This window comes from Danio rerio, chromosome 15 (assembly GCF_052040795.2).
Source record: "Danio rerio strain M-AB ecotype USA chromosome 15, GRCz13ab, whole genome shotgun sequence".
In the NCBI taxonomy this organism is placed as follows: domain Eukaryota; kingdom Metazoa; phylum Chordata; class Actinopteri; order Cypriniformes; family Danionidae; genus Danio; species Danio rerio.
This window is the reverse complement of record NC_141035.1, coordinates 49,119,127-49,126,298: the sequence shown is the minus strand read 5'-3', so window position 1 is coordinate 49,126,298 and position 7,172 is coordinate 49,119,127. Positions and strand designations below refer to the sequence as shown.

Genomic DNA, 7,172 nt, shown 5'->3' with positions numbered 1-7,172 from the left:
TAACAGTCTGACATCTGTCTGTCTTTATATATACTATATTTTATATATATATATATATATATATATATATATATATATATATATATACAGTATATCTATGTGTGTGTGTGTGTGTGTGCGTGTTTGGGAGGAAGGGGGCGAGTTGCGAAGATGATATCTATATGTGGCTTTATGTAGAACACAGTTATTTACAATAAACCTGAGCACAGAGAACACAAGTGTGTATTGTGGAGTTTTCTCTCAGTAGTTTCATCTTGTGAGTGTAATGGCATTAGCTGTGCGGGTGTATAAAGACACATACGCAGGAAAAGAGGTAAGCCGGTAATTAATTTAATCAGTGTTTGGAGCCACAGGGAGTCATTAAATGAAGCGGTGCGGAGAAACAGAGGAGGAGGAGAGAGAAAGAAGCTTGTCTGACATTATTATCATCATCTGAGGAGACACGGATGTGAAAGGTTGTATCTGCGACTGCGGGGTTTCACCTGAGACTCACGCTTGATTTCAGCGTTCATATCAACCTGTATTACACACATCAATACCTGAGTGTTCGTGCATCGCTCTGGGCTGCGCTTCTTAAAGTATCATAAGCTAAGCTGATCATGGAGAACACTGGCTGAAATGCTTTTGTGAGCTTCTTAAAGGGGCACTTCACCCAAAAATGAAAACTTCAACATTGTTTACATGCTCTCTATTACTAACATTATGTTCCATGCATTCATCTCATGCCATATCTAAATAACTTCAGACGCTTGACAGAGTTGACGATAACAGAGTTGACGACAACAGAGTTGACAGCAACGGGGTTGATGATAACAGAGTTTACAGTGACAAAGTTGATGGTAACGAAACTGATAACAACACAGTTGACTATAACAGGTTTGACGATAACGGATTTGATGATAACAGAGCTGACGATAACAGAGTTGATGGTAACGGAGTTGGCGTTAACGGAGTTGACAGTAACAGAGTTGAAGGTAACGAATTTGACAATAACATTGTTGACAGTAACAGTGCTGATGAAAACAGAGTTGACAGCAAAGGGTTTGCCAGTAACAGGTTTGACGATAACAGGTTTGATAATAACGGATTTGGCAATAACAGAGTTGACGATAACAGAGTTGACAGTAACAGAGTTGACAGTAACAGAGTTGACAGTAACAGAGTTGACAATAACAGAGTTGACAATAACAGAGTTGACGTTAACGAAGCTGACATTAACATTGATAACAGTAACAGAATTTACTTTAACTGTTGGCGATAACAGGTCTGATAATAACAGGTCTAACGGTAACAGGTTTGACAGTAACAGGTTTGACGATAAAAGTGTTGATGATAACAGAGTTGATGATAGCAGAGTTGACTATAACAATTGACAGTAACAGGTTTGACGATAACAGGTTTGACGATAACAGGTTTGACAGTAACAAAGGTAATGATTACAAGGTTTGACAATAACAGAGTTGACTATAACAGGTTTGACGGTAACAGATTTGATGATAACGAAGTTGGCGATAACAGAGTTGACGATAACACAGTTGAGAGTAACAGAGTTGATGGTAACAGAGTTGACAGTAACAGAGTTGACAATAACAGAGTTGACAATAACAGAGTTGACGTTAACGAAGCTGACATTAACATTGATAACAGTAACAGAATTTACTTTAACTGTTGGCGATAACAGGTCTGATAATAACAGGTCTAACGGTAACAGGTTTGACAGTAACAGGTTTGATGATAAAAGTGTTGATGATAACAGAGTTGATGATAGCAGAGTTGACTATAACAATTGACAGTAACAGGTTTGACAGTAACAGGTTTGACAGTAACAAAGGTAATGATTACAAGGTTTGACAATAACAGAGTTGACTATAACAGGTTTGACGGTAACAGATTTGATGATAACGAAGTTGGCGATAACAGAGTTGGCGATAACACAGTTGAGAGTAACAGAGTTGATGGTAACAGAGTTGGCGATAACGGAGTTGACAGTAAGTAAGTTGAAGGTAACGAAGTTGAAAACATTGTTGACAATAACAGAGTTGACAACAGCAGGTTTGCCAGCAACAGGTTTGATGATAACGGATTTGGCAATAGCAGAGTAGACAGTAACAGAGTTGACAGTAACAGAGTTGACAATAACAGAGTTGACGGTAACGAAGTTGACATTAACATTGTTGACAGTAACAGAGTTTACTTTAATGGTTGGCGATAACAGGTCTGATGATAACAGGTTTAACGGTAACAAGTTTGACGATAACAGTGTTGATAATAACAGAGTTGACTATAACAGTTAACAGTAACAGGTTTGACGGTAACAGATTTGACAGTAACAGGTTTGACGATAAAAGTGTTGATGATAACAGAGTTGATGATAGCAGAGTTGACTATAACAATTAACAGTAACAGGTTTGACGGTAACAGGTTTGACAATAACAGAGATGACGATTACAGGTTTGACAGTAACAAAGGTAATGATTACAAGGTTTGACAATAACAGAGTTGACTATAACAGGTTTGACGGTAACAGATTTGATGATAACGAAGTTGACGATAACAGAGTTGGCGATAACACAGTTGAGAGTAACAGAGTTGATGGTAACAGAGTTGGCGATAACGGAGTTGACAGTAAGAGAGTTGAAGGTAACGAAGTTGAAAACATTGTTGACAATAACAGAGTTGACAACAGCAGGTTTGCCAGCAACAGGTTTGATGATAACGGATTTAGCAATAGCAGAGTAGACAGTAACAGAGTAGACAGTAACAGAGTTGACAGTAACAGAGTTGACAATAACAGAGTTGACGGTAACGAAGCTGACATTAACATTGTTGACAGTAAAAGAGTTTACTTTAATGGTTGGCGATAACAGGTCTGATGATAACAGGTTTAACGGTAACAAGTTTGACGATAACAGTGTTGATAATAACAGAGTTGACTATAACAGTTAACAGTAACAGGTTTGACAGTAACAGATTTGACAGTAACAGGTTTGACGATAACAGTGTTGATGATAACAGAGTTGACTATAACAGTTAACAGTAACAGGTTTGACGGTAACAGGTTTGACAATAACAGAGTTGACAGTAACAAAGTTGATGATTACAGGGTTGACAGTAACAGGTTTGCCGATAACAGGTTTGACACTACAGAGTTAACAGTAACCGAGTTGACTTTTATAGAGTTTAAAGTGACAGAGTTGATAGTAATGAAACTGACAATAACACAGTTGACTAAAACAGGTTTGACGGTAACAGGTTTGACGATAACAGATTTGATGATAACGGAGGTGGTGATAACAGAGTTGACGATAACAGAGTTGAGAGTAACAGAGTTGATGGTAACAGAGTTGAGAACAACAGTTTTGCCAGTAACAGAGTTTACTTTAACAGTTGGCGATAACAGGTCTGATGATAACAGGTCTGATGATAACAGGTTTGACAGTAACAGGTTTGACGATAACAGTGTTGATGATAACAGAGTTGACTATAACAGTTGACAGTAACAGGTTTGACGGTAACAGGTTTCACAATAACAGAGATGACGATAACAGGTTTGATAGTAACAGGTTTGACTGTAACAAAGTTGATGACTAAAGGGTTGACTATAACAGAGTAGACAGTAACAGGTTTAAAGGTAACAGGCTTGCCGATAACAGGTTTGACACTACAGGGTTGACATTACAGTGACAGAGTTGACACTAACAGAGTTGAAAATAACAGAACTGAAAAAAACAGTGTTGGTAGTAACAGTGTTGACAGAAAATTCATTGTCAATAACAGAGTTGGCAGTAACGGTGATGACAGTAAAAGAGCTGATGATGACAGAGTTGACACTAACAGAGTTGACAGTAACAGAGTTGACAACAGAGTTGATAGTAACAGGTTTAAACGTAACAGGTTTGACGATAACATAGTTGATGACAACAAAGTTGATGATAACAGGTTTAACACAACAGGGTTGACTTTTACAGAGTATACAGTGACAGAGTTGAAGATAACATAGTTGACAGTAACAGTATTGAAACTAACGCAGTTGACTAACAGAGTTGACTAACAGAGTTGATACTAACAGAGTTGACAGTAACAGAGTTGACAGTAACAAATTTAACGATAACAGAGTTGAAAGTGACAAGTTTGACAATAACAGTGTTGATGATAGTACAATTGATGATAGCACAGTTGACAGTAACAGGTTTGACTATAACAGAGTTGATACTAACATTGTTGACAGTAACATAGTTGACATTTTCCATCATTGTTGTGCTTTAGCTCCAGAAGCTCTTTGCTTTTTGCACTAATTAATGATAGACATGCTTTAATGCCTTGCATGGTTTCCCACCACAGGAAGTGACATCACTTGGAGCAAGTGACATTCTTTTTCTATGAGTGCTTTACACTCATTGCTTGTTCTGCTTTGTTATTATCAATGTAACAGAGTTGACCAGAACGTGGAGACAGACACAAAATGTGTTTTATCGTTACTGAAATTACAAATGAGACAGAAAATAGATGTTTCATGCAAATGTTTATCTTAGTGAGTAAACACACAAAAACTTAATTATTTCAGATAATTGTAGCTGGATGTATTATTCAGGAGTTGGAGATCATTTTTTATTATGTATTACAGTATTGTTTGTCTGTGGGTCATCTCCGAGTTGAAGGTTTTGATCATTTATTTAAAAAAAAAAAATGAGAAAAGAAAAATAAATGGACCCAGCTCCAAGGGCTTCATGAAAAAACTATTTATTTGTTCCATTTTATCATTAACGTTACTTTCTTGACCCCGTAGAGCAGGGTCAGAACACAATTTGTTTCTTTCTTTTCCCCCAAAGAAATGTATTTTCTTTAATAAATAATATGAGAATATTCCATATTTTTCTACTATTGAAAATGAAACGCATAACAACTCACAACAGCATGAAGCCTATTTTAGCCTTAGTAAAGACTCTATTTAATGTTTACTAATACATTATTAAAGTCAAAGCTTGTATTGTTTATGTAATTTAGCAGATCTGTGATTATTGGTAGTTAATGTTGGTTAACACTTTCTAACTTGATTTAAACTGTTGACATTAATTGACCCGCATGAGTCTGAATCAGAGATTGTTAATAATCTTCTTGGAAATTCTGCAGTTGCTTAGCAACAACCCAAATGAACATTCTGAATGGGCTTCTGAAGACGCCTTCTTCGTTTTAATTCAGTGTGCTGATTTGATTATTGTGTTTAGATCAGGTCTGATGCATTTGTGTTTATTCATTAGAGCAGAGAATTACAGAGGGTGTACAGATGCAGAGCAATAATTACAATAACAAATATATTTCAATTAAATAATATTAAGAATTTAATTAATGATATGTGTAGAATTTTTACATTTGAAGTAAAAAGAAGAAACATAATAATTTAGGGTAACACATGGTTTGGTTTATTTATAAACTAATTTCGAGAGGATCACGTGCTTATGATTGAACACGACTGGTACAGCATCAGCTCCGTATATTGCATGAATCAGATGAATGTTGACACACTATAAATAACCAGCGTTTCCACTCCAGTCATCTTCGTCTTGAAGAGTCCCGCCTTCCATTCCTACTCCTCCCCCTTCTCCTGATAGGGTAGCACGGCAGCCTAGTGGTTAGCACTGTTGCTTCGCAGCAAGAACGGTGCTGGTCCAGCTCCTCACCAGACCGGTCTACATTTCTGTGCAAAGATTGCATATTCTTCCCATGCTCGCGTGGGTTTTCCCCAGGTTTGCTGGTTTCCTCCAAGCGTCTGAAGAAATACACTATAAGTAATTTGACTACTCCAAAGTAGAATCTTCAGACAAACTCTTAGCCAGCTATATCTTAGCACGTTCACAAGCAGGGGAGTTCTTGACATCTACCTGAGCTCAAACTCCCGTCTTGCCCTTCAAACGGGAGGAAACCCCAGGCTTGAGGATATCCTGAGCTCAAGGCTCTCTCCTGGGACAGCATGCCAAACACGCTTTATTATCAATCATCAGCGAACTGTGAACTCTTGAAAGTTAATTAAGTGACAGTTCTTATTATTGACGTGTCTTTTTACAGTAACAAGTGAGTAGGGTGGCAACGAGGTGAGAGCAGTTTATTTACAGTTTAGTCAGACAGGCAATGGTCAAACAGGAACAAATGCTATCATGAGGTTAATCCAGACAGTCTCAGAAAGTGCGGGTGACAAACAATAAACAAAACAATAGTCAGGAAACACTGCAAGACTGGACTAGTCTATGCTTTGTAATGCTACAGACAAGTAAGACTCAGCTATGTGTCTGTGAATGTGAGGTGTACATATAGTCCATATAATGACATAATGAGTCTATAATGAGCTTTTAGCTTTGAGTGTGCAATAAGGGAGAGAACAGCAACTAGTGTGTGTGTGAGGTGCATGATGGGATTTGCAGTTTATATCCATGGCAGGTTTGTAGTTCTAGTGATTTTGACAATTACCAGACTATTATTAAGATTCATTCTTTTATTCATGTTCTTTTTGGCTTAGTCCCTTTATTAATGGGCTCGCCACTGTGGAATGAAGCGTCAACTTATTCAGCATATGTTTTGCACGGCAGATGCCCATCCAGCTGCAACCCATCATTGGGGAAACACCCATACACATTCATTCACACACATACACTTCGGACAATTTAGCTTATCCAATTCCCCTATACCGCATGTGTTTGGACTTTGGGGGAAACCGCAACACCCGGAGGAAACCCACACCAACACAGGGAGAACATGCAAACTCCATACAGAAATGCCAACTGACCTAGCCGAGGCTCGAACCAGAGACCTTCTTGCTATGAGGCGATCATGCTACCCACTGTGCCACCGTTACACCCCAATTGTAAAAATTTGCATATTCGTTCATTTTCTTTTCGGCTTAGTCCTTTTATTAATCCGGGGTCGCCACAGTGGAATGAACCGCCAACTTATGTAGCATGTTTTTTGCAGCGGATGCCCTTCCAGCAGCAACCCATCACTGGGAAACATCTCCACACACTCATTCACACTTATACGCTACGGACATTTTAGCCTACCCAATTCACCTGTACAGCATGTCTTTGGACAGTGGGGGAAACCGGAAAACCTGTAGGAAACCCACGCGAACACAAGGAGAACATGCAAACTCCACACAGAAACACCAACTGACCCAGCCGAGG

At 38.3% G+C, this 7,172-nt stretch overlaps 1 long non-coding RNA gene across 1 annotated transcript; it reads left to right on the top strand.

Moving 5' to 3' along the window:
- Nucleotides 1-307: 307 nt before the first annotated feature.
- LOC147833785 (uncharacterized) lies at nucleotides 308-5,090 on the top strand. The gene is made up of 5 exons (XR_015510083.1): nucleotides 308-1,102; nucleotides 1,162-1,420; nucleotides 1,809-2,143; nucleotides 2,188-2,333; nucleotides 2,883-5,090. It is a non-coding gene; the product is annotated as an uncharacterized LOC147833785 (long non-coding RNA).
- The last annotated feature ends 2,082 nt before the right edge of the window (nucleotides 5,091-7,172 follow it).